Genomic DNA, 27,583 nt, shown 5'->3' with positions numbered 1-27,583 from the left:
GGTGTGCATTCAAGATACATTGCATTGTCATAAGTAAAGTCCAAGCTTAGTCTTGAGAAGATGTACTGGAACTGATTAAGAAGAAAAGTTAATTCAGAACAAGCTTGCAAATTTGTTTATTTGTTAATGTTTATTTGTTAACTAAGACCCATTCTGTAGGGTGGTTAAAACATCTGTTATTTGGGTGTAGTCCTTCATATAAGTAGTTTAAATTTTTTGCTAATAAAACTTTTCAAGTAACTTCTCTCAAGGTGTCAGATCAGAGAGTTTTTTTTTCTGTATAGTAGTGGAAAAAAATTTTAGATGCAGTTGTAGAAAAAAGATCGGTGCTCTGGGAAACATTGGTCTGGCATCACAATTACAGATGGCATATGAAGCTAAATCTTTTAGATCCCTGTTGTTTTGCAAAGAGGCTTGATGCCATTATTTTCTCTTTTTGGGAACACATGGAAGAGTTTTCTTTGAGTCTTTATACCAATTAGGTAATTGATTATATCTTATCACACTCCTCTGTATATGAAAATCAGCTTGTATATGTGCCTAAGTGTTGCATAATGGTATCAGAAGACATGTAACTTTTCTAATGTATGTAAAAGTGCTTAGCAAAGGGCATTTTTTAATGAGGAGATTGTTTGCTTTTTCCCATAAGACTTCTGCTTCCTATTTGTAATGTTATCTGTTTGTTTAGATAATTGTGAAGAAGTGGAATTTTCTTTGCAAATGTGTTGTTTTTCCTATTAAATCAGAAACTCATTTATTGTGTGATGGGATGAAGCCTCTCTGGCAAATCTTATAACTGTCTGGTATCTGTTTCTGACATTGTCACTACCCTGGAAAGGTTTTAATTTCAAGAATTTCTTATGTCAGTCAGAAATGCAAATTTGTTGATTTTAGTACGATTTTTTGGGGGGTCATAACAACCCTATGCAGCACCACAGGCTTGGAGCAGAGTGGCTGGAAAGCTGCCTGATGGAAAAGGACCTGGGAGTGCTGGTTGACAGCTGGCTGAACATGAGCCAGTGTGTGCCCAGGTGGCCAAGAAGGCCAATGGCACCTGGCCTGTATCAGGAACAGTGTGGCCAGCAGGAGCAGGGCAGTGATTGTCCCCTGTGCTCAGCACTGGTGAGGCCACACCTCGAATCCTGTGTTCAGCTCTGGGCCCCTCAGGACAAGAAAGACTTTGAGATACTGGAGAAAGTCCAGAGAAGGGCAAAGGAGCTGGTGAAGGGTCTGGAGCACAAATGTTACTAGGAGCAGCTGAGGGAGCTGGAGTTGTTCAGCCTGGAGTAAAGGAGACTCATGGGAGCTTCCTACACGCTCTCCTGAGAATGTAGTGAGATGGGGCTTGGTCTTTTTACCCAGGTAACAAGGGACAGGACAAGAGGAAATGGCCTCAGACTGTGTCAGGGGAGGTTTAGATTGGATATAAGGAAAAATTGTTTCACTGAAAGGGTGGTCAGGCATTTGAACAGGCTTCCCAGGGAAGTAAGTGGAATCATCATCCCTGCTGGAAGCGTTCAAAAAGCATGTGGCTGTGGTGCTTGGGGACATAGTTTAGTGGTGAATACAGCAGTGTGAGGTTAAGAGTTGGACTGGATGATCTTCAAGGTCTTTTCCAACTGCAATGATTCTGTGATTCTGTAATTTTATGATTCTCTTTAAGTCTTGGTAAAATTTAAAATGTGTGAGACATCTTAGAACTACTATAATAAAATATCGTCTTCAAATCAGTCTTTTTCTACTTTGAGATCATAGCTTAATTTTTTCTTATTTCTTACCTCTGCTTAATTAATGAAAGGGATCTGTGTGGTTCCTGTTGTTTATATATCCATGGACTGAGACTATTGCATTGTCTTGCCTTGCTGTTTTATTAGCTTCATTAATCAGGGAAACAAAGTTGATCTTCTGATTTTTTTTTAAGTTATGTGGGTCAGAGACAGATTATGATACTAATTTAATAATGCCCTCTTAATGAATGGCAGATCTTTGTGTGCACGAGAAATAATGATGGAGAACACTCAGGTGGGTAAGATAAACTGGAGTCAGAAAGCAGAGATGCAGGGTGCCAGCCATTCTAATACAAAGCACCTTCCTTCCTAAGTGATGTCATCAGCAAAATGAAACAGCCACTTGTTAAATGGAGTTGTGATCATGTTCTGCAATGAGTGTTGACATAATTTAGGGATTTAACGTGTCTTTGAAAACAAATTAATTTAGGAGGACTTCAGTGATGCTGGACTTTAATTTGAGCAAAGTGATGAAGCCGTCGTGTCATGCGTGCTGGTATGCAGATGGTAATTCTGCAGCTGTGCTAATTTGAGTACAGCTGAGATTGACTTTTGCTGCAAAACACTTGCAGTCCATAGTTAATGCCACCTTCTGCTTCTCATTTGAAGTATATTTCTTTTTCTTTGTGGTTGGAATCCTCCTGGTTCCATTCAGTTCACTTTCCACTCCAGTGAAATGAAGATGGTGGTGAATGAAGTGAACTTACTTCCCCAAAAGGCAGCTAGATGAAAATGAGGCAAGAATCAAGTTAAGGAGTCTCTTGGGAAATCATTGTGGACTTTTTAGACTGCTGTTTCCAGCATATTGACATCTGATCAAAGTTATAAATATATAGCAAAGGAAAAAAAGTATATATACACTGATTAGGTTTTTTAGAAAAGCATTCACTTTTGTTAGGAGAGTGAGCAATTACATTTCCCACTTCACATGCAGATTTATGATAGGAAAACTGAAACAGACTAATGAGGGAACCTGACTTTGTTAGAAATGCTGTCATTAATTAGTTGTGATTTTTCAAGACAGCCCTGTGGGAGATAATTCTAAATGTTTGTAACAGAGTGTAAGATGAAGATCTGCTGAAGTCACACTGTAGATGAGAGTGGTTGACCCTCCCAAGAGATGAAGAAGGGGAGAAAAGGAGGATACCATGGGAGATTACAAACTGAGGAATACATACTAAGTTTCCCTCTGGTAGTACCATTACTTTGGGCATTACAAATATGGAGATGGCAGCGTCCTTATGTAAGATGTTGTGCACCACACTTTGAGAAAAAAAGGCATTTTATCCCATTGTTTGAATTAAAAAGGATGAGTGAGCACACAACAAAAAAATGCTGCAAATTTCAAGGCATGATCAAGTCCAGACTAGTTAGGGTGGACAAAAAGGACCTCTCTAAAGCTAGGTGCACCATAAATTGTGTGTATTTGTATTTTACACTACAAAAAGTGTGAAATACACAAATGATAAGCCATGTGATTTGAAAAAGAAATGCTTTAAAAAAGTCTCAATAAGACACCAACACTGCAGATTTAAACTGATTGAAAACTATTAATATTATGAAGAGAATTAAGGTACTTGGGAATGATGTGAAAGAAATCAAAGCAAGGCAGGATGGAGGGAGAAGCCAGATCTAAACCAGTAGCTTGTGATAGTAGAAAGTAACAAAGGAAAAAGCAAAGCAACCCAAGGAGAAAACTGTAGCTTTGCAATTAATGGCACAGAAAATGAAAAGTGTATTTCTCTTGTATTTTTATTTTTAAAAAAATTAATACTCACATGTTTTGAGCTCTTGAGCTGATGATGAAACACTTGCCTTTCCTGGCTCAGGAAGGCTCAGGAGGATATGAAACAGCAGAGTAGTTGAACATACTGGGTTAGTTTGTTGACTTCTATCCATAACGTCATGGGCTTATCCTGCAGAGTTATCTGCACCGGTAATGTAGACTTTTCTTTTTTATTGAGCAGCCCCACACTCACACCTAAACTTGTCACATGTGGAAAATTTAGATATACTGAGAAGTTTCTTACTGAGAAGGAATGATAAGTAGCTTTCATGTTACATGCTAAGATACAATATGTTCCAGAAAGAGAGCTCAGGGATACTTCAGGTGATGAAGTGAAGGTTGCTGTCCAGTCCCTCCTCCCCAGCAGTAGCTGTGCAAGGGCAGTACAATGTTCCCGTATGAATTTTGAAAAATAGTATTTATTTGTTATTTTGCTCCAGAGCCACCAAAAAAGCTCCCAGAAAACCAAAATAGAAAAAGACTTGGGGCAAAGGAGTAGGAATCAGGACTTTCTTCTCCTCAAACAAGCTCTGTAATTCTAGTTTAAAAAAAATAAATTTGCTATCACTTTTTGCTCATGTTTCTTCCAGTCCTTCTGCTCAGTGAAATACCTACACAGAGAGAGAGCAATAGATCACAACAGATCTTCTGGTTTGTTAATCTCTTCTCTGTAATGGGATCAGGTGTTTACTCACTACACACATAAATAGTGTGAGTGTCCTTCAAAGGGAACCCAAAGGGAAAGGTGTCAGATGTTATCATGTGAGTTCCCCAGCATGATCAACACCTGGCTTTTTGAAATAGTTTATTTTTTTTTAGTTCACAGACATCTTGAATTGAGGCTGTGTAATTTAAATATTGCATTTGTATTCAAGCTCATGCTAGTAGATCATGAATGAGCAGTTCAGCAACAAATATGATGCCAAAAAAGCAGAGTTGCATTAGCAGTATATTTTTAATGTATTTCACATTTAATTGAGACATTTTTCATCAAATGACCTTTTTTCTCCAAAATTAGTACTTCATTCTTTCACACTTAATTTGTTTAAATGATAGAATTGGCTCCCTTATGCCCCCATCCCAAAGTCAGATTGATTAGTATTTCATTAACATTTTGTCTGTAGTCTTTTATAGATATATAAAACATAGAAACCTGGTTTTATATGAGATATATAAATATGTAGAAATGTGCATATATAGAAAATAAAATTTAATTAATAAAAAATTGTGGCCTCTAAAGCTGATAAAAGGGGCAAAAGTTGGAGAAGGTGATATTTAAAGCCAAACTGTTGGATATGCTGACAGATCTCAATACGAATATGAAATCTGATTTTCAGTTTCCATCTTCACCAGGTTTTTGTGCTAGGTGTTGCCTACAGCTGAATTGGGCAAGGATTACAGTCAAAAAAATAATCTTCTGAGCGAGGCAGCTGTAAAGAACAGAATTCTATGCCAGGCTCTGCCACCAGCCCCCCATGTGACGCTCGCATGTCGTTCAGCGTTTTTGGAGGTCGGCACCGAGTATTCATCTTGATTGCATGTGCTCAGCTTCAGCCTGATTTGCAAAAATGCTGAGTGCTCAGTCTTCTCAAGGAGAAGCTGTACTTTGAGTCAGGAGATTACGTGGTTTGAATATTTAAATGAATGTATTTCCTAAGTACTGTGGAAAAGAAAGGCCTAAGTTTCCATAATAATCACCTCCCTTTAGATGCTGCCTGTTGCTCATGTTAAAAGCTGATCCTAAACACAAATGATACTGTAAGTGAAGCAGGTCAGCCTACTTGTGAACTTCATAGAAAGTGCCTTTATGAAAATAATACTCGACACCGAGCATTTCTGAATGCTGCACCAGGTGGTGCGTGCGGTCATGCAATGGGCAATGGAAGTAAGACAAAACATCGAAGGCAGGGAATACTGTGGTGGAGTGCAGAGGGCAGCACAGTTGGAATTTGTGTGGTTAGATGCATTATAATTCATCCATGTGAGGAAACTGATTTCCTCAGGCAAGCTCAGTTAGGTCCTAACTCAAGAGCTTGATTTTCTATTCCTCTGCTGTAGTTGTGTGGGGGTTTTTGGCGTACCCTAGCGTGGAAACAAAGTGAGCAAGATCAGAGCCCTTATTGTCACGTGAAACCTGGTTTTGATGGGGTGAAGTGATTTTGTGAGGGGTTTTTGGGTGCTTTTTCCTCTTTCAGTTTTGTAACTTAACTCTGTTGAACATTGAGAAGGTTTATATGGATGGAAAAGCAGCACTGCCTCTTCAAGATACAAAGGTAATAGCAGAAAGAAGTAGCCCTAGGATCACTTACTTCCACTTGGTGTCTGCAGATGGTTTTAATGGCTTTAGTCTCCTGCAGATACTCAGCTGCACTCATGCCAAATTAACTATTATCTTGTAACTGGTTATAAATACTAAGGAATAAAATTTGAAGAAAGCTAATTTATGGTTGGAACTCCAAATCTTCTCTTGTAAATATTACATGTCTTATTTCATTCCCCTTTTAGTTCATTGCCTTTAGCCTTTCATCAGCTCTTTGAGGTGAGGGAACCCAAAAAGCATTACCTTAGATCATAGAAGTCATTTAGGTTGAGAAAGACCTCAAAGAGGATTGACTCCAACCATTAACCCAAACACTGGTTAGAAGGAAGGGTTCTGGGATGTGTAGGGATTTTGCTAATATAAGTAAGTGCACAACTTGCTGGTACTGGAATGTGTATGTAATAGAGAGGTTTATTCTGTCTCTGTGGATGATTAGTGGTACATGTGGTATGAGTGCTCATGGTCTTTCTGGGGATCTATTTTTCTTTTTTTTTAGTATTTTTTTTTAAGTTGTGTACTTTGAGAGGAACTCTAGAAGCTCATTAAAAGAAATTCCTGTTTTGTAATGAAATGGACATTTAAAATGGCCAGTGTAGGAAAGATTCATACAGCATCACAGAGTTCTTGGTTTAAAGCTGATGTAGCTCTTCCTTCTCTCTCTAATAAACAACCACAAACTTCATTAGCTGCAGTAATTGTGCAAAACCAGAAGTAAGTTATCAGATCATCTCAGGTGTATGGGGTGTATGTAGCAGAAAGGAAAATAAATAGTCTGTAGCAGATGGTGTTTTGCCATGTGAATAGAAGCTATGTTGTTCCAGAAATGCAGACATACACATAGTAAATGAAAATAATATTGACTATCCAAATATTAAAATTAGTAAACCCATAAGTATTAACCAGTATCACTTGGGTTTGGCTGTTTCTGGTATTTTTCTTCTGTTGGTGGGTTCCGGGGAAGAGGGAGTGGGCTTGAGGGGTTTTCTTTTGGGAGTTTATTACTTGAGAAAAGGCTTAGCTGTCTGTGTTTTCCACTCTGAGATATGGGGTGAGTGTACTTTCCTTGAAATAAAAAAAATCAGTCTCTTGTGATCATATAAAAGTCCATGCTTAGAAAACTAAGGAAATATTAGGGAGTAAGCAATTAAGTAGTTTTGAAAGGCAATGTGCATGCCAGGAAAAGTCCCATTCTTTCAGTGGCTATTAATTACTGTCATATATGGAGATAAGGTAATGTAATTTTAATATTTAAATGTTACTGTTCCATTGTCAGTTTCTGCTATTTCATTGTCATGACATTTTGTTTGACAAATAATTTTGCTGAGGACTTCAGCAATGGATAATTAACCACAACTGTGGCAGAACTATGCAAATTTTTGCATGTGTTATTGCTAGTGCCAGGTAAAAGTATCCCAAGTAAACAGAAGGGGACAGTTGATTTGAGGTTGACTGATAAACAGATATTCCCTCTGTGTACTGAAAGCATGTTTTCAAGCAGTTGTTTGCTTTGTAATTTTAGGTATTGTTACAGAATTTGATTCTAAATATATTAACAAGTACTGCTGGAAAAATACTGGTTTTAGATTTCCAGCAGAAAACAGAATCAATATTTCCAAAATATGCCATTAGATGTAATTGTTTTCTTTCTTGGTCTCAGCCTTTTCTCTTGATAATGTTTATTGCTTGTGACCACGAGCATCCTACTACATCTTTGGAGATGATTTACTTAGATCCAGATGTGTTTATGTCCGTATTTTAAAAGAGAAGTAGATAAAGACTTTTTTGGCATTAGTGCAAATGCTTCTTGGGAAAACTCTGTGTCAAACCTCCTGACCTAATGTGTTGATATGAGTGTTGTTAACTGAGCTCTGTACAGCCACATTCTCCTGTTGTGCACTTTCCTTTCCTATTTCAGCTCTTCTAGCTCTGAGTGATTTTAGCACATCTCTGAGTAAGAGCTCAAACCCAAATTGCCACTTTCTAAGTGAGAGATCCTGGGCAAGTTTGGGAGTTTTTCCCCTCCTCTTACATGTTTTAAAGACTGGTTTTAGAAAATCCACACTGCTTCATCTCAGTTAGAATATAACCTTTTTTTGGTCCAGGTCCACTGCCAACTTTAAAATTAAAATGAAAGCGAACATTTCTAGTAAGTTTAAATATTTTGTGGGTTTTTTAAATGTTATATTTAAATATATGTGTAATGACTGTTTAGTTTTGCCTCCCCTTTTTTCCTATTCCAAGGAAGCTCATATGGTCAGGTATTTAAAAATAACTTTCTGAAAAAAACTCCTGGAGTCATGTTTACTCACATAAAGCCTCAGCTGAGATGGGCCTAATGTTTAGCCATGGAAAGTGCTGGGTTGTGCTGCTTCTGCCTCTCGAAGCCAGGCCTGCAGTGCTGTGTTGGTGATGCTCCATGCTCGTGCCCATCCTCTGGCTCATCACAAGTTTCCCTGTGACAGACACAATTAGTTTACTTTCTTATCTTGTTTGTGATGCTGTAGCTTTGAAATAACTTGTCTTTCCAGCTGGTCAACAGCTCAGCAGCAACTGCCTTCCCTGTACCATCACCCATAGCCTTCCCTGCCAGATCCCTGACTGCTCCTTTTCTGAAAAAAGAATTTTCTTAAGACTTCTAACACACATGGACTATATTGCAGACACATTTGATACTTAATTCAGGGCCTTAATGATGATGTTAGTATACTTTCTCATCTTCAGGGCAGTGGCTACTACAGTTGCTGCTAATTGGAGCAACTGTGGAGCTGGGGTGAATGGAAGCCCTTGCAGGGACCCTTGTAGGACAATATTTGGAGGTACTTAAGCAGGATTCTCTTTTGGGTTTAGTTATGTAGTTTAGTTATCTGTATTTTCATACAGATTTCCTTTGTTTTCCATGGATCTGTTCTGACTAATCCTTTGGCCTGTATTTCATTAAAAGTGTTGACTGCAGAATGATGGTTTTGGTAATAGATGAAACAAAACTTTTCTTTTTTTCCTTCGCGTGTGCATGTACAAAATAAAAAGTACAGGATGACCTTTTTTATTTGGTAATTGAGAAAGTGCTTGACTTTGTTAGGAAAGCCATAGTATTAAGAATGCTGGTCCCTAGTCTTTTTAAAATTACTGCCAGTATGGTGTATCAGTTCTCCCACTTATCCTCTTATGCAGTCCCCTTCCCATCCCCCACTGCTCCCTCCCTATTTTTAGAGGCAGTACAAAGCTGTTCTGCTTCAAATGAGGAACAAAGATTAGACTAGAGTTTTAATGTTTTGCAGCAGATTTCTAAAATGTTAAATGAGCCAGATTAGAGCATCCTATTCCTAAAACAGTTCTAAATTGTTTCCATGTTGTATTCATGAATGCTGCATTTGTTTACTTCTAAAATTTTCACTCCTTACCCTAAAACCATCAGCAGATGATGGCAGAAGTTTGAATTGTGGCAAATCTGTGTGTGAGGAGCACAGATTCCCTTCCCTGTTTGAGAAATGGTGCTGTGTAACATTCCCTGTGCTCTTGTGAAAACGAAACTGAAGTTCAGAGTCTCTGTGCTGCTGTGATCTGCAGGCTGCATACTGAAGAGAGGACTATTAAAGAAGGCTGTTTATGTGGTGGTGATAAAAATCACACGTATTTTCCGGTGACTTAAAGACCCTGCAGCTTTTATTAGACTTTGAAGAAAATCATGCGCATGTGTGCATCTTTATCTGTCTTGATAAATACATGTAGCTTGCTTGGAAAGGTGTTGTTAAGACTACTGATGTTTACATATGTGTCAGATGCAAGATTACAAACTGGGTATGGAATGAGACACTAGGCTTCTAGCATATGTGAAGCATATTGCATGTTTCACAAGAATTCCTTGGTTTAATGGTAAAGTGATTATTTACAGTACTTAATAATGTGGGAAACATTTGTGAGTTAGCTTGTAGTTCTTTTTACCTTAAAGAATGCAGTAGATAAAAAAATGCATTGCCAAAACAATGGGACAATTCAAGCAAATGCTGTGAGTATAGACAGATCCAGAAGAATCTTAGCACAGCCAAGAATATTTCACTTGAATAAAATTATTAATTAGTTATTCCAGTTTCACAGTCTGAGATTGTAAAGTGTTATGAGTGCTGTTATTCATAAGCTTCTGCTGTAAAAAATGTAAGAATGTGATACTGGGTATGTTTACTGATAATTAAAATTTAATATTTTCCCCTGGATATAATAGAGTGTGCACCTGATTTGATGTGAGAGGTAGTTTTTAACAGGGCAACACGTTTTATTCAGTTTATCAAAGCCATCTAGCTATTTTTGTAGTTAAAAGCCAGTCAGTCATTCCACCCTCCTAGTTTTCTTCTGTCTTGAAAGCCCCATCCTCCTAAAAAAAAAAGTTTGTTTTACTATCTCAGTTTGCCATCAGACCTTTCAGCTTAAGGCCTTGCCCTGTCTGTCCCCATGACAAATTCTGGATACTCTGCAATCACTAGTGAGGTGATGAAACTGTCACTTAAGCATAGGTGCATGCAGTGGGGCATGGAGCAATGAGCTATTAAAATTTACATATTTATGCAGCTTGCTTATCCACCATTATAGGGGACCTCATTTTGTATCTTTATGCAAAGCTCATCTGGAAAAAAAATCTAAAACTAATTTAATTTGGCAGTGCCATTAGGGTGGGCTTTTTTCCTTTCTGTGTTGAACTGTCAGTTCAGGTTTTGCTTCATTTTATAAAGGGTTGCACTAACACTCGCTGGAAGACACGAAAGTTTCATCTTTTGTGAAGCTGATACTGAGAACAGGTCATAAAGAATTATGGAATCTACACATGGCTGAATGGATCTGGGCTTTTATAAAGCAGGTTTGACACCCAGCCAGTTTTGGTCTCTGCAGACCTAATAAATGAAAGAGATTTTTCCACTGCCCTGTCACAGAAAACAAAAACGCAGCTTATTGAATTGGCTGTTCACTGCCAGTTTAGGAAAAAAATTGTCATTTTCTTGCCCTGTATAATAAAAGCAGTACTAATTAGTAGAAAGCACCTAACCAATCTTACATGCTTTTCATCTAGTTTTTGAAGCTTTTAAAAATTCTTTTTTATACATACTGTGGTAAGAACTTCTCAGGATTTCAAATGTTGTTAAACTTCAGCAATCAAATTGCATATTTTCAGCCACCTCTTAAGCAGACAGGAGTTGTTACAAGAGTCTCTTTCAGAGTTGCACTGTTGGTTTGCAAACTCCTTCTGACATCTATAAAGGCAAAACAGTCCTTTTCTTCTTTTTAAGTTCAAAATAAACCTCTAATTGGTTTATAGGGCCTTGGACTCAAGTTGATGGCACTTCTGTTTGTCTGGGATGCAGAAGGAAGACATGAGGGGGGAAGAGGGAGCCCCTTGCATCTGGTTAGCAGGCCCAGCTCTGGAATTGCCTGGAGATGAAAGAACCATTTGATGGTGGCCATTAACACCTTCCAGTGTAATATCCCAAACTGCCTCTGCCCATCCTCCTAGTACAGCTCCCAGAGCTGGCACTCTGATAGATCTGTGGCACTCTGATAGACCTGTGACATGCCCAGGAGGAAGATAGATGGGAATGAGGATTTGAGGGGTATGGGAAGTGAGGTGAAAGAGGAACAAGAAGAAATGTGATGCAGGAAGCCCTGGTGTAACCAAAGGATGGTTTACAAAACCTTTTGCAGTCTGTTGGTAGACATGGGAATCTGTCCTGCTGTCATGCAAGAGGAGAAATAGAGTTAGGCATGCCCAGCTGGCCACTTTTTATAGAAGAAAAATCATTTGCATCTAGAGGTGGTTGGTTTGCATGCTCAGCTGCCCTGTGCATGTGCAGGGGTATCAGCCACCAATGTGATGCAAGAGCTGGGAGTCTGCAGGGCCATGGACAGGCGTGTGCACCAGTTTTTCCACATGTGCCCTGCTGGAGTGGCTACTCAGAAAACTGGAAAATGCAGTTGTCTCCTTTGTAGTCATTAAGGTAGCAGTAAAACTGGCCTGCCTGGTTAGAAACCAGTCAGGTAGCAGTCATGTTAATGGCCCTTAGCTTCCCCAAAAGGGGCTGAAGGGAGGAGTCGTGCTCATGTGACTCAAGGAGTGGATAAGGTGGGTCAATAGTCTGTGAAATAGAGGGGGACAGAAACGTGGCAAGGGGGTGTTCAGGGTGCTCTGAATAGGTGCAGTGAGCGTGACCGATGGTTGCAGCAAAGTGTGAAGCTCTCTTTACCTCCTTTAATTTATGTGTAGTCAGAATTTCTTTGCACCCTACCTTGCATGAGAACATTAATTGGTGAAAGCTGGGGACTGCAGTTGCACTGAGCTGTAGGTATAGCAGCTTTTCCACTTGATCCCACTTGCACTTAATGAACACTTGAAACCAATATAATATTCTCTCTCTTTCTCGAGAGAGAGATGCAATTTAACTCCAATTGTGTTCAGCAGAAAAAACAGCAGTTTCTTTATTTCTGGGGCTATCTGCAGAAAAATCCTGGAACCAAAGAAGATGAGTCACCAAATTTAGTCATAACACTGGAACTGGTTTGATTTTTAGAAGAATTAAATAGCACTTTTGGGACAGCTTTTTTAGACATTAGAAATTAAATATATATGTTGTGTTTGTTTTATATTTTCATAGATAATGTTCAATTTTGTTTTATATTTTTATATAATGTTTAACTTTATATTTTTATATATAATGTAATCTATATAAATGTATATGCATAGTATTAGTCTTAGTAAATTTAGTAGATTTCTCTCATTTGAAATGTGTATTTAAATGCTCTATGTTCTTTTGTGACTTGGGAATGCGTAGGATTAATATATAATAATTCTCAGTTTCTATGTTGTAACTGCCACTGGAGGTAAGTATTAAAACCATTTCACATTAAAACCAGATTGTGACAGAGAAGCTAACCCATGTCTCCATGGGTTTCATAGTGAATTGATGGTGACTTGGCTTAAAGGGGGAAAAAGCCCATGCTTGGCAAGAAATGTAAAAAAAAAAAAACAGGCAGTGCAACTTGAACCAAAATACTGAAGTTGGCGTTGATTTTTTCCACCCTTTCTGCTGAAAAACTTACAAAAACTTTTGTAACTGCTGCACTGTGGAGTTTGAAGTGTATCCACCACAGTGGCTGAAGGTGAGAGAAGTGCTGCTGGAACCATGAGTGGGGCAGGTTGATGTACTGGGGGCTTTCTTCACTTCTTGTATAGGGACCTGGGACAGGCAAGCTTTGTTGCTAAGTGCTTCCCTAAGTTTTTGAGGATGTTTTCCCCTAACTAAATTTTCTTAACTGGCTACTGCTATCACTTTGTAAAATTTAGGCACTTATAATGCTGGTGTATTATATAGTTTTGCCAGATTAATTACAGAGCAGTTATGGAGGCTAGCAGCCATGCATTGCAGCTTGGAAACTGCTGTTTAGAGTATTCAGAGATTCTTCAACCTCAGTTGGAAAGAGACAGGAGCTGACAGTAGTCATCAGATTTCAGAGGGCTGGTCTAGCTTAATCAAATGTACTTACCTGGCAGTGAACATGCCTGATTCCTAGTCTTTGGGCTAGCAAGAGTTAATCTGTCTGTGCAAAGGGGAGAAGCAGCCACAAGTGGCTGAGACAGTTTGGCATGGCAAGATAAACTGAGCAGCATAGGATGAATGCAGGGAACTTTTTAATAGTGAACTGTTAGGTTGGCTCAGTACTCTGGTGTGACAGCACACTTTGAGCATTTCTTGCCAGAATAATGTGATGGTGTTTGGGGTGGTTTCCATGAGAGGAATGATTTGTGGGTTCCAAAGATATACCAAAAAGGAGATTATTAAGTTTTACAAATGTAGCCCAGACAGTAGAGGAGAAATCAGTGTATTAAATCAGAGCTGTCAAGCACTGAGGCACCACACTCACATTTCCTCACACAGTATCTGTAAGAAAATATTCTCTGCTCCTTCTCATCATGGATTTGAGGCTCGGAACCTAAAGTTTCTGGAGCTAAGCACACTGTTGGCATAGCAAGGTATTGTAAAAAAGGACATTTTATTCAAAGAATTTCTCAAATTAGGCACAAACAGTATAATAGAGGTTAATAGAATTTACTGTTCATTATTTTGGTAAGGAACCTATGAATAACATGCATTTTTATGTGTTTAGAAGCAATAATATTTCTCAGTTCTCCTATTTTTTATTCTCTGCTCTTTGGAGAACTCTCTTGTGTCTCTGGAAAATGTATGAATTATATCATGTAGTTTTGAATTTCTGAAGATTTCTGAAAAATTGGTGAAAATTAAAGCATAGTTTTATAATAGTCTTAAAGCCCTGTAGCAGAAATGGGGGTTTGCTCACAAAAATAAAGGGTCACAGTGTATTTCTGCTGCAAGCCACAGTAATAAGAGGGAGATAACTTTACAAGGTTTGCTTTGGTACAGTACCAAAGCCACATGTGTGCCAAGAGTGATCTTCACCTTGAGATATATCCTAAGAGCCATCTCAGTGGCCAGAGTGCATATACACACTACAGGTGTATATGCATTTATTCTAAGGGCTTTTTGTTAACTTTCTATGCACGATATCCTTGTATCTGTGCTGGTACTTAGTTTTGCTTTTATAATTCTGATTTACTTTAAAAATAAGTTAAATCACTCCTAAGTATATGACTTCTGATAGTCACAAATCTGAGACTCAGGTGCATTGTTTTGAAAACAGCAGACTATAAGTAGATTTATTTTAGTAGACAGCATATGGATTACATACTGCTATATACCTCTTTACTGTTTGTTCTGTAGCTATTTTGGCACTGTTGTTCACAGACTAAGGCAAACAAATTCTCTTGTAGAGTACACAAAGTGAGGTGAGCTTAAATGGTGGTCTCAAAGAAGTGCTCATGACATAACCAAGCTTTAGTCAGGCAGAACAGTGCTGATGTACCACAAAGCTATGGCATAGTTGACTCTTTGCATCTGGTGTTTCCCTCAATACTTGCTAAAGAATGGAAAAGTCATTTGACCTGAAGAATATTTGACTGAAACTGGATTACCTTGAACTCTCAATGGTGGCTAGGGTTAACAGTGGAGGGCTGGTGTTGTGGGTGCTCATTGTGCTTGACTTGGTTTCTGAGTGTGCTAGTTCAAAACTCAGGGGGAAAATTAAAGCCACTCAAGCTGCCCCCTTCCCACCCCCCACCCCGCTTCTGGTAGTGGAGGAAACACTAGGAGAGATTATAAAATGGAATCACAATTTAGTGGAAAATTGCAATAACCACAGCAATGTTAATAAAGGAATGTAATAAAGTGAATGTTTTACTCACAACAGAGGATTTACCACTGGACAAACCAAACCACTTCCTGAAGACAGAACCCAGTGTGGCTTCCCAGCCAAAGGCAGAATGGCAACTGGCCCCATGCTGAGCCATGTGGTGGATGGGAAAACAAAGGCAGCAATGGAAAACAATGGCAGGGATGCTCCTGGCCTTACTTCCCTCCCAGCTGGAAAACAGTGGAAAAACAGACTAAACCTGGTAGGGTGTGACAGGGCCTTGAAACAGCTTAGGGGACCCTTCCTCTTGGCCTGACTGTGGGAGTGGGACTGGGATGCTCTGCTCGGTGGTTCTGGCCGCATCTCGGGCTCCAGCAGCAGCTCCAGCGGCTGCTGTGGCTGCCATGGATGCGGCTCCAGTGTGCTCCATGTAGCTCCAGCGGGCTCCATTTTTTTTTTTTCTGGGGCTGGCTGGTGCTGTCTTTCAGCACCAAACCAGAAATGGTGACGTTTGGAGGAACGGGGAAGGGACTGCTGGTGGCAGAGAGGGACAAGGCCAGCCGAGCTGGCCCTGGGAGCTGCACGCGCCCTCCCAGTGTTCTGCTTCCAGCCTCAGCTTCCTCCTGCTGGAACCATGTCCCCACCATGACGTGGGTGGTATGGAATTAAACAGTGCTAGAAACTCCACCCTTTTTCCTCTAACCAGGGCACCAAGGCAAGGGCTTTTTTTCATATGACAGTGGAACACAAAAGTAAGGGATGCAGTGCCACAGCAGCTGGAAGCTGTAAGTGCCGTTGTCAGTATTTGTAACTAACTTTTTTTTTTTTTTTAATAATATGCCCCAAGTCAGTAAAATCAATGGAATACAGGTAGAAGTTCATTATTCCATTTTAATCTACTTTTCAGTGTGAAGGCAAGCTGTGAGCAGCTGTGTGCAGTGTATTGTGGGGCAGTAACCTGAATGTTGGGAGTCTGTTAATTTGCATAAGAACCATAATGTTTTATACTGAACTCATTGTGTCATGTTATTTGAACAGATTGAAATGAAAGAATAAACTACACTTTAAATGTTGAGCAATGCATGAAGTAGTTTTTATGTTGGTGGTAGTATATAGGATTTTATAGTTATGTAGGATTATAGAATTCTTTGAGAAACTTCTTGAGATTAAAAAGGAATCATGATTTGGGGATTTCTGATGATTGAAAGTTCTAGTATTGTAGGAAATTATTTTCCTTATGATGATTTAAAGATCAGCTTCCCTAACAGAATTTATGACAGAATTTGTTTTATTCATACAGAGAAGAATCCCTCACCAAATGATGCCAGTGTTATTGATCATAGCAAGCACACTGTTTGCATTGTAGTGTGCCTTTGTGATAATTGTATTAGCAATAAAAATAGCTGTTGAAAGCTTTCAGGGAATAATTTGCATTTCAAAAATGCTGGAAACTACTTAAAAAAATAAAATAAATAGAAACAATGAATTTATGGACTTGGATGCGTCTTTGCTGTTAGAGAAGATATTTGATATGCTTCAGCCAGCTGTCTTAAGTCCTTGTAGGAATCCACTGTTCTAAAGAGGCTTAGTCTTCAGATGTTTAGTTCATTGCACTGTGCCTCACCTTTTTCTTGACATATATAACCAAGTGTTTATACATTCACAAATCTTATATAAATATGTGCAATCCTAGAACCTTTTCAAGCATATCCATTATCAGTGTTTTATGATTTGTTTTACATTAAAGCTTTTCTACTTGAAAAATAGTGTTTTAGTCCATAAATATTGATTTTGATGACAAAATAATTAGGTTAGTTTATGTTAAACAAACACATAGCTTTTTGGAGGTCTGCTGGATTTCAGAGGTGTTTTTAGAAACACAGTATAGTGGTCTGTAGGAACAAAATCCATTGCAGTTGCTTACAGTTGAGAGACAGCTAGCAGTGACTGATACTTCTAATCACTTGGGCAATGCTGTATGAATTCAGATACTTTGCTTTTTCTTCAGTGAAAAAAGTCCTTTGCTGACAGCAAATGTGTTACACTCTGCCAAATGAAATAGTGCATGAAATTCTGCTCTTGTTTTTTAAGCAAGAAGTTTTGTGTACTTTCCATGATTGTACATTGAAGTACTGAAGTTTCATTCAACCTAATTATATTTTTCATCTGAACTGTAACTAGTGATCAGATAATTATTCTGGCTTAAAAAAAGTACATATAGCTAATATGGATGCTTGATAGCCAGTTTCATTGCTAAATTGAATTCAAAATATGATAAAATTATTTATAAGGAATTTTAGAAAATGGTAGTGAGCTTTTAATGCTCATTTTGTTTTACATATTGAGGTTGAAGCTTCTTGGTGTATTTTCATAAAAATTAACATAATTGTTCTGGGAGTGTGCATGTGGGTCCCATACTTCTTTTACCATAGTTGTTAAGAATTAGGTGCATCAAATGTCTCTAGACTAAATATGATCTTGCAGGAATGGCTAATCATGCCTTGGAAATAATTATTTCTTATTATTCTTAAAAATAAATGTCATATTGCATTTAATCCATGTCATAATTAGCATCTGTCTGTGAGCATGCAAATGTTTTCCTTTTCCTGGTCTCCTCTTCTGGACCTTATTTGTACAGAATATTTACATGAGCCATCGGGAAATTGTTGCCCTGTTTGCTCTTATGAGCTCAATATAAAAATCTGTAAGTTGGACTTTGCTCTAAAAGAATGTTACCTGTTTTGATAGGTTTTGTTTTTTCTTTTGTATATATTATTTCTTTTGTATACTGATAGCATGCTGCATTTGTTTTTCATGCTGAGATAAATAACTAAATAGCTAAATAGAGAAAAGGAAAGAAGAAGTCTCCCAGTATTTCATTTAAGAAGGCTATTTCCACTCCAGGCAGGGGCAGGTGATCACAAGCAATAGTACTGTGTGAAGTTGTCCTTCCCTTTTGTAACTTTACAGGGCTGCTCCTGATTTACTGCAAATGTAAAGTAAAATGGTTTTGCTCAAATTATCTCTATTAGCTGTGTGTGACCGTAATCAGGAATGAAGCTATCCCATTTTACTTCAGGTCTTCCTGGCCTGGGAGTACTTTTTGAGCAGCTGTAGCTTTTCAGGCAGTCATTGGTACTTCCAGGATGAAAACATCTGAAGAAATGCCGGCTGTGCTGTGCACTCTTCGATGATGCTGTTTGCTCTATTGCTGTAGGCATGCAACAAAACTGGTGCTGAAGGCAAAGGCAGCTTGCATGGCATGGGGCTCACCCCAGCACTGTCCACCCACAGCTGCTGCTCCTCAGCTTGACCACTCAGGTGGTAAGATTTGCACAGTTCTTGTTGGAGTGAGCTGAATGAGTTAAGCTGAAAATTCTTGAGCTGAATGAGTTAAGCTGAAAAGAGAGTGCCAGAAGTTGCAGTAAGGAAGGCTGCCTGGTACTTCCCAGTATAGGATGTTCCTTGGAGTTTTTTATAACTTTACAAAATGTTAGCCTTTGGGGCTCGGCAGTTGCCGCCAGCTTAATTTTTTTTGCTGCCAAAATAATTTCGCTCTCTGCGAGCATGTGTGGAAAAAGTTGTTTCTCATTGTAGATTTTTAAAAAACCCACAAACAAATGAAACAAAAAAACCTAGTCTTTTTTTGGAAATGCTCCATGTCCCTCCCTTTGAAACAGAAACTAGGAGTTGGAGTGTGAGAAGCGCTGGTGAAGGGCACTGGGGAAGAAGAGCCGATTGCAAGTCACAGCTTTGCCTTTGTCAGCACTGCAAAATTCTCAGATCGAAACAAACTTTAACTTTTTAAAGAAATGACAGATCTCACACTTTGTCTTGGGCATGTGAGAGCTGTGTGGCCTGGAAGAGGAGAGGGAAGCTGGATTTGTACCCTGGTGCCTGAGAGCCAGAAGCAAACCCATGGGACATTGACACATGCGTGGGACCCTAGTGTGGTCCTGGCCCCAAAATGCCATTGACTGTGAAGAGGGGAGGCAGATGTGGTGGGAGAGTGACAGTTAATACTGGGGGAATGAAGGGAGAAGGGGGAGTCAAGGGGAGAGTGTACACTGCCAGCCAAGCCTGGAAGTGACTGAGCTGGGAGAGATGAAAATCCTTGGGGAGCAGGGTAAGGAGAGACTTGGCAGGGGTGCTGAAGGTAGGAATGAAGAAGGACCAGGGCTTGAATCAGCATGGGCCAGAGAATATGGCTCGAGGAAAACAGGCAGAGAAGTTTTTTCTAGAAGGTCCAGAGATCTTGAATATTAAGTAAACACTCTTTGATTTCAGTAGAAGCTCTTTGAGGGTGTTTTCAGTCATCACCTATGGCTAATTTCCATGCAGAGAATTTCACATTTGCAACCAATTTGATACTACTTTCCCACAAAAGCTGCATGGTACATCTGAAGATTTCAAACCAACTGCTGGTTTTTTGTAGGTGCCAGTGTGACAGTGTCTGATGTCTCCGTTTCTTATTTCTAGAAGTGGTGAATACAAACATTTTTCCAGTGGGGCAGTGTCCAAGTCAAGGATTGTCAAAACTGAGCTTATCTTTGCAAATCTTTTTTGTTTGGCCCATTGTGGGGAAGCCTTTCAATTTAATGGTATTAAGTCACATGATAATGTGCTGGGGTTTTTTTCCTGCAGGACTCCTGCTCTGTTCCATGCACAGGATGGACTTGCTCTGGGAATGAATCTGGTTGATGCATTGGAGAAGGCTGTTCTCTGGAGTACCCCGCCTCACTTCCAGCAGAAGTTGGGACGTGCGTGGTGGACAAGGCAGGGGATTGCAGAAGGCAGGAGCCATTCTGGTGCTCTGTGCAGCTGCATGCTGCCCTGGCGAGTGGGACTCCCTTCCTGGCTGTGCTGCAGACTTCCTAGGTGATGCTAGGTAAGCTGCTCAATCATAGCTTTTCTTATGTCTTTGCTCACTGTGTCTTGCTTTCTTGTGGATGACTTGAGATCTTGGGATCTTGCTTGGAAAAGTACTGACCACTGGTGGCTGGGGGTGAGGCAGTGGGGGCTGAGGTTTGGAGGTGCTATATAAAGCACAGGGTAATGCCAAGTGCTGTGAAAAAATCAGGTCTGAGTTATGCCAAACTGGAGACAAAGTTGTCTTCAGAACTGGAGAATCATTTTGACCTTAAAGCTGTCAGTGCTTTAGTTAGGAAGCTAGGAATAACACTGTTATTCTAGGTTAGGAGTAACAGGGTAAGGGTAGGACTAACCATTATGTTGATGGAGCACTCAGCAGCACCATTGAATTCACAAAGAAATCACTTGTTCTGTCTTCCAAAAAAAAGTTTGAGTAGTGTGCAATAAATCAGGTATAGGACCATACTCCAAATGCCAAGAGTTAAACAGATTATTGTTTTGATTAGTGGTAATTTTGTATGTTTTTGAGCAGTGCAGAGGTGCTGTGGAAATGGTATGACATAACTGCAATGTGTACCATGCCACAAAAGCCAACAAAGGCAAAGTTTAGGTTTTCTGGGACTTAGCTTCTGATATTTCCTCCTATGAGTGCTTGCATCCAGATTAGTTTTAGTGTAGATATTCGTATCGTGCAAGATGATTTGGGGTGCAAGAAGCACAGCATTTTTTGATGCTGTCAACTCAGATAATAAATGTACATAAAATTAAAATGACATGTAAATTCATCATTCATTGCAGGCACATGACTCTTGTGCCTGGTTATTGTATCAGATACTAAGTAGTGCTTGTAATGCCCACTATCAAAATGACTTGGAGTCTGAATTTCATCTGCATTTCCTCATGCCTGGGGTTTGTATTTTCCCAGTGTGATGTCCATAGCTAGCTGCAATGCTGTTGTAACCAGTAGATAACAGAGATTTTTTTTGCCAAGGCATGGTTAAGCTAAATATTGTTTCAACTTAGCTAACCTGAATGCACAAAAAACATTAAATCAGGTTTTATGAATTAACCAAGAGTGTGTTTTCAGTGCCTAGAAACATAGTGAGTGTGTTTGCCAGATAAGCTATTTCTCTCTATTGCAGGGAAGAGAGAGAGAAAAAAACTATGAAGGTTTTATAATGGCTGAATATTATATTAAATACACAGAGTAAGAATGAACGTTCCCCTTCCAGCCTGCTCACAGGGGATCTACTACATACAGCTCTGTGAAAGGCTGCACTAATGCTTTAGGTGTTGAGCAATATTTCTAAGTGCTGCTTTCTAAGAAAACATGAGGTATTTTTGTTTGACTACTGCTGCGCAGTGTGCAAGTCTTTCTTTAAATCTTTGAAAATAAACAGAAAAAGGCAGTGGGGGTGGCAGGGAAACAATCTGTATTTTATGAGCAGAAGTTAAAAATGAAATTATTTGCTTTATCTAGAGTATTGAGAGTTATGTTGCAATTAGACTGATGCAATAGCAGCCATTACGAAAGGATCTCAGCACTGGCAGAGCCTGCTGGAGGGAAGCAGGGGACTGGAACAGCAGGGGTGTTGTGGGCCTGCAGGGCAGTGCACTGGCACAGCCACACCAGGGAGATTATCAGCTCATGTGGGACAGGAATGCCAAGGAAAATACAAACTCTGCCATTCCTGCATGTCCCATAAAACAGGAGGGGGGGGGAGAGAAGGAGGGTGACTTGTTTTTATCAATGTGCCTACTTTATTTCAGTGTCACGTCTAATCCGGTGTGGAAAATGTTTTCTGTTCTGTCAAAGAAGGAATGGAAATGGCAGCTAATTATGAGCTAATATACTTCAAATGCTGCTAATAAGAGTGGAATTTTACTCAGCTCACTCTGTTTCTACAATAGAAAAGTAAAATTTCTCTTGAGTCAGCTGAAACATCTGTTGAACAAATTGGTTCAATTTCACGAGTCTGTTGCTAATTCTGAAAAGTAGATGGTGTTTTATAAGATCAGTAGAGTCAGGAGGTTAGAGCCCATATTCTTTACTTTTTTTACTATTATTAAAGTAGGTCATGTCAAAATGTCTTGTTTTTATGAATACAGTAATAATGTGGTTAATGTTTCTAGTATTTCAAGCTTTACCTTTGGTTTAATGAGTTTGCTTCACTGTTTTTAATCAATATTACTAATAGTCTTTAAAGTAGTGGACTTCCAGCTTTGTATCAAGTTCTTGGTAGTAAAGCAGTTGAGCAGGTTTTAAAAAAATCCTCCTCCAGTGCATTTCTCTTTCTAATTTCCATTTTTGCCTAGTCTGTTTTACTTACAAAGTTTAAATATTAATAGAGTTTTAGTTGCTCCTATTGCTGTTTTCTCATTTGGACTGATTCTTTGTAGATTTGCAGATGTGGGAAAAATACTGTAGATGACAAAGCAGTTTATGGCTTCACATGCTAGATGCCTAAGAATGTCTTAGAGTCAACAAGCTGACGTATGAATAATAAGAGAAGAAAAAAGGGAGACATTAAAAATAGTTTTTCCAAGATTTTGTTCCCACGTGTCAGAAATGTTTTAATTTTATCTCATATACGTGCATGCATCTTAAAGTTCTCAGGTATATATCTTAACAGTATCATCACTGAAAGGGAATCACAAATATAATGCAGATCAAGTTCAGTTCTGTGTGCTTTACTGTTAAATATTATAAAATCAATGCAAGTTCTTCCTATGTACTATGTACTACTTCCTATGTACTGTGTATTACAGCCATAACTGGTTGCAATTCTGTGACATATTTGAAGGGGAAAGCTGGAGATTGAATTTAGACAGTGAATATATACTTTCTGTGTGCTACGTATATTACATGCAAAATACAAGATTGGCATTAACCATGTGCATTCAGGGTAATTGTAAGCTATGATATTTTCAGCTTTGTGGTCAGGGTGTCTATTTAGAGTAGCTTAGTGTATGAGGGATGTGGATGAAAGTTGATAATATTTTCTAATGTTACTTAAAAAGTAAAGGAAATGATCTGTTGATTACAGCTGGTTTTTAAGCTGTGATATTTCTTAATTATGTAGTAGTTCGTTTGTCTCCCTTAACTTAGAAGATAATGGAAGTACAAATAGGAGAACAGCAGTGTGGGATATCATTGCTTTTGAGGGATTGCTGAGGAGGAATGGAGATGTACAGACAAGTTTTCTGAATGTGCATGTGAGTACTGCCAGTGCAAAAAGCTGCCCCACTGCCGATAAGATGTTGCAAACTCCCCATGTGTTGGTTTTGTCCTTGGTGCAGCTCACTGAGGCTGCAGATGACGTTCATGAAATGAAATGAGGGGAAAGTTTTGTGGCTGAAATCCTGTGCCAAGTCTTTTTGAAGTTGTTAGCAGCAGCTGTGCTGTAGCTAAAGAAAGGCTTTCTTTGCCTCCATCATAACATCTGCATGGTCTTTAACAGCAGAATTGTTCCACTGTGATGTGTCATTTAGCTAATCTGGGTTGCCTTCATTAAGTCCTTTTTTTCTTCTCCTTGTTAGAAATGCTCACATTACTTTGGGAAATAAGTTTTTGAAGATCTGGACTTGAGCATTTCTGTGTAGAAACAGTAGGCTTCACTCAGAAAAAAAGTCAGAAGATGAGTGAAGACTTTGTAGCTCAGTGAGTCTCTTCAGTCTGGGCAGCTCTAGATGGACATCATGAATTGGATTTTTATGTGTCCTCTCTTGTTTGGAGGTTAGGGGCTGAACATGCGGCCAGTTTTTGTGGAGATGCCACAACTGTGACATCATGGTAGCTAGCATTGGTCTGACAGCTTCCAGAAGTGTGGCTTGCACCCTCTGGGCTGGGGTGTTACCCCCTCTCCCTTGTGCCAGTGCCACTGCAGCCACAGCTCTGGGCTGAGCTGGCTTAGGGAGCCAAACCAGAGGACAGCTCAATGCATTTTTGATTGAGTCACTTGGCTGGCTCTTGACCTCTTTGAACTTCCTAACAGCAGAGTTGGACAAATGTCTCTGCTGAAGATGACCTGGAAGAGAGGGATGGCAGGACCTGCCTCTTGTAGTTGTAAATTGCTTTCAAAACCATTTCTTGGTTGAGAAGGCAACACGGGAAGGATTTTTAAAAAATGCCTGCTTGACTGTATATTGTGTTTACTTTTAAAGTAGAGAGAAACCAATCAGTCAGGTAAAATTTTAGCTTTTTTTTTTAGTGTTTCTTGAAGTTGAAGGTTTTTGCACAAGGACTTTTAAACTGAACTTTTATTTAGTCTTTTTGCAACGTGAGACTAAGAGCTCTGTAATTGTTCACTCTGTTAGCACTGTGAAGCTGGTGTGTTCTTAATGCCTAAAGGATGGGATCTCATGGACTGAAATATGAGGTTGTGGTCTTGCAGAGCAAAACAAAGGCAGTGGAAATGCTGCCCCTTCTGTATTTTGAGGATTTTGGCTATCTTGACTGTAAATGTCTTGGATTTAGAGGGATACCTGACTTTCAAACAGTATGTTCTGAACTAAATTTGGAGGAATACACTGTAAATTAAATGGGGGTGTGTGTGGTTTTTTTGGTAAGAATTGCCACATTTTATCATCAGGAATTACTGGACATCCATTTCTTTTCTGGTTGAACAATAGGATCAGTCTTCCTTCTGTAATCTTGTAGGAAAATGACTGTACTGGAAAAGCAAGAGTGCTGATGGTACGCAATTGTACTCATTGCAGAAGTTTGGTTTGTGAGTTCCAGTTCACATAAATAAGCAAAATGAGAGAAAAGGACAGGAAACATGCTCCTGCCTATTAGGGTTTTTAAATAATATTTGCAAAATTATCTTCTAGTCAAATTGTGATTTTCTTCAATTTATGCTAGTAAGGCTGTGGTTACTCCTCATACTCACTGTCTGTAAAATTGAACATATACTAGCCACAATGAAGAATGAACACTACACTGTGCAACATAATAAAGTTTTCATTATTGCTGCTATTACACATTATTTGAAATACTGCATATTGAATGGAAAAGGTTTGGTCAGCCTGCATGTGCAGTTCAGAGTGCAGCCTGCCTGCCGGGGGAGTGTGATGCACCTGCCTCCTCATCTGAGAGTGGCATGACCACGTCACCAGGGACTGAGTGTGCCCTGGTGGCAGCTGGGCATTTCAGTCTCACACGTTAAAAACATGTGTTTCCTAATGCCTAAAGAGCACAGCTAGGTCCTAGGAATAGATATGCTTGGCAGCAGTAGTCCAAAATATGTATTTTATTTACACATTTAAAAATAATTAGCAAAATAAGATCATAAAATCGGTAAAACTGAGCACATTTAATACATTCTGGTTCCAGTGACGTTACTGTGAGGTAAGGGCAAGCAGACCACAACTTGTTTCAAAAACAGGAAGTGCCCACATTTATATAAATTGCATAGTTTCAGCTGTCATAAATGTGGTTTCAATGCAGTTGCAGGAGTAAAGCCCAAAGTAGTTATAACCAGCTTACTTCCTCTTCCAGTCAAAGTGCAAATAGCCATATAATTAACAATCTGTGGCTCATTTCTGTAGCTGGGTTAAGTATTCTGTTTCGCCTGTTCAGTCACTGTATAAACACAGAGGGAGCTTGACTTGGTTAAGAACATTTTGAAACACAAATATCCCCAGTCATAACCAGATCTGCAGATTCACAGAAGAGGGTCTTCAGTTGCCCCTCGAGCTTGGCAGCAGCAATGAGACCTGAGTGTGGCTGGATCTCTGCCAGGCTCCTTGGAGAAGAGCGAGTCTTGCCAAGTTGGCGTCTTGCCATGGTAAACTGCATGGGGCAGCAAAACCTGCTGCAGAGCTGGTAGACAGTTTTTCTCTTTAGGGACTTCCCTTCTTACATTCCATTACAAATTGGCTTTATTCAAAGTCTTTTATCATTAATTTTTTGAGGACTGATTGCTCAGCTTTTTTGGACAGCTTTTTTCTGAGTTAATTCAGCCATCCTGCCTTTGACTCTACTCATGCACTTAGTGTGACACAAAAGCATGAATACAAAAGGATAAGAAAGAGTTCCTCTCCTGTTCCTGTGCACTCTCAGGTTGGTTTAAATATGCTTTAGGCTGCTTGGAGAGCCTTTGAAGAGAGCCCTAACTTCTCATCCAGACAAGGCCTGTACACTCTCTGTCTCTGCTGGTATAATGCACTTGAGCAGCAAATACCTACTGAAAATTCCCCATGTACTCTACTTGCTGGAGAGGACCATTGAGGAGCCTTTCCAGGGAAAGTTTGCTCACCCACGAGATTTTCTGTAGGGAAGCACTGCAGAAAATGAAGCTGCAACACTGGCTGCATACAGTGATTGAGTGTGCCTTTTCTTCATGTGATAGGTAGCACTGCATTTTGCAAAGCCCTGTGAGAAACCTTTAGGCAGAGCTCAGCAACGATTCCTCTGTCCTAAACATAATACAGAACATTCCCCTTCCCTTTCCTAGCTTTCCTCTTCAACTATCAGATAAATAGTAAAATATCATAAATTCATAGTGGCTACCTTTTGTCTTTAGGCCTTAAAAGGACTATTTCATCCTGTTCCAATGTTTTAATTTCTTCAGGAAAAGCTGGCAGACTCATTTTGTTGTAACTGGAACAACCAGAAAAGCTACATCCATGACCAGCACCTTGACTCCTGTTTGAATGGAGTTTGGAAAAGCAGTCTTAGCAGCCCATGCATAGCAAACAAGATATGTACAACAGTGATTGCAAAGGGAACAGAAGTCAGGACAGAGTTGTGCTTTGAGCTCCAAAGTGTTTTAGCTATGATGGACAGAAAAGGGAACACCAAAGAAAGAGAGAGCTCCTTTGAGTCTTGTAAAAAGTCCATGGTGGTTATATATATTGAAATGTTTCTTTCATTGTAATTAAAATTTGGAAACTTTTAGGACACAACAGATTTATAATATTTTTAATTGTGTAAAGGATTTCTTTTTATTCTTATAGAATATTCCACTGTTTTTAAGAGAAGAGCATTCAGCTGCCACTCTGAAGAGTATGGCTGCACAGCTTCTGCTGCTTGCTCTGTGTCCGTAGGTAATAATTTATCATAACATCAATATAACATTACCTTTAGTCATTCAGAAAAGCCTTATCTTAGGTGCTTGCCAGAGTTACTCATGTGTTTCTTTGCTTAGCGTGACATGGCCATATTTTCCCTCATGGCTTAGTTCCTAGCCGGGCACAGGCGATGAAATGTGCTCACATTGCGCTGTGCTTTATCACTGACTGCAGCGATTGGGCCGAGCTGGGTTGTAAAAGACAGTAGGGCCAGTCAGCTTGTTGCAATGAATGGATTGCTCTTATTCCTGGAGGAGGATCATCCAAACAGTGCTCTCTGGGCCAAGACCAGCCTACAGGAAATTTCCATCTGCTCTGCTTTTTACCAAAGGAGATGGAGAGCAGCTTTGCTGCAGCAAATGCTGCCCAGCTACTGGACTGCACTGGAGGCTTGCCACAATCCACTTTAGAGGGCTGCCTCTGAGGGAGTGGAGGAGCCTCCCTTCTCTTGTGGTCTGGCTTTATTTCCATGGTAATATCTTGATAATATTTCTAGGA

General features: G+C 39.5%; 1 protein-coding gene across 4 annotated transcripts in view; it reads left to right on the top strand.

Annotated features, from left to right (window-relative positions):
* Positions 1–27,583, top strand: part of NCOA2 (nuclear receptor coactivator 2) — a 188,601-nt gene that overhangs the window by 49,862 nt on the left and 111,156 nt on the right. For all 4 annotated transcript variants that reach the window (XM_071420868.1, XM_071420884.1, XM_071420858.1 and 1 more), the window contains one exon: positions 19,784–20,027. The gene's annotated coding sequence lies outside the window, so the exon portion shown is untranslated. The remainder of the gene's footprint in view (positions 1–19,783; positions 20,028–27,583) is intronic.

Source organism: Agelaius tricolor, unplaced genomic scaffold, assembly GCF_023055355.1.
Source record: "Agelaius tricolor isolate 1412-34295 unplaced genomic scaffold, bAgeTri1.0.p SCAF_2, whole genome shotgun sequence".
Taxonomy (NCBI): Eukaryota; Metazoa; Chordata; class Aves; order Passeriformes; family Icteridae; genus Agelaius; species Agelaius tricolor.
Note: the sequence above shows the minus strand (reverse complement) of the source record. Positions and strands in the feature narration are given on the sequence as shown.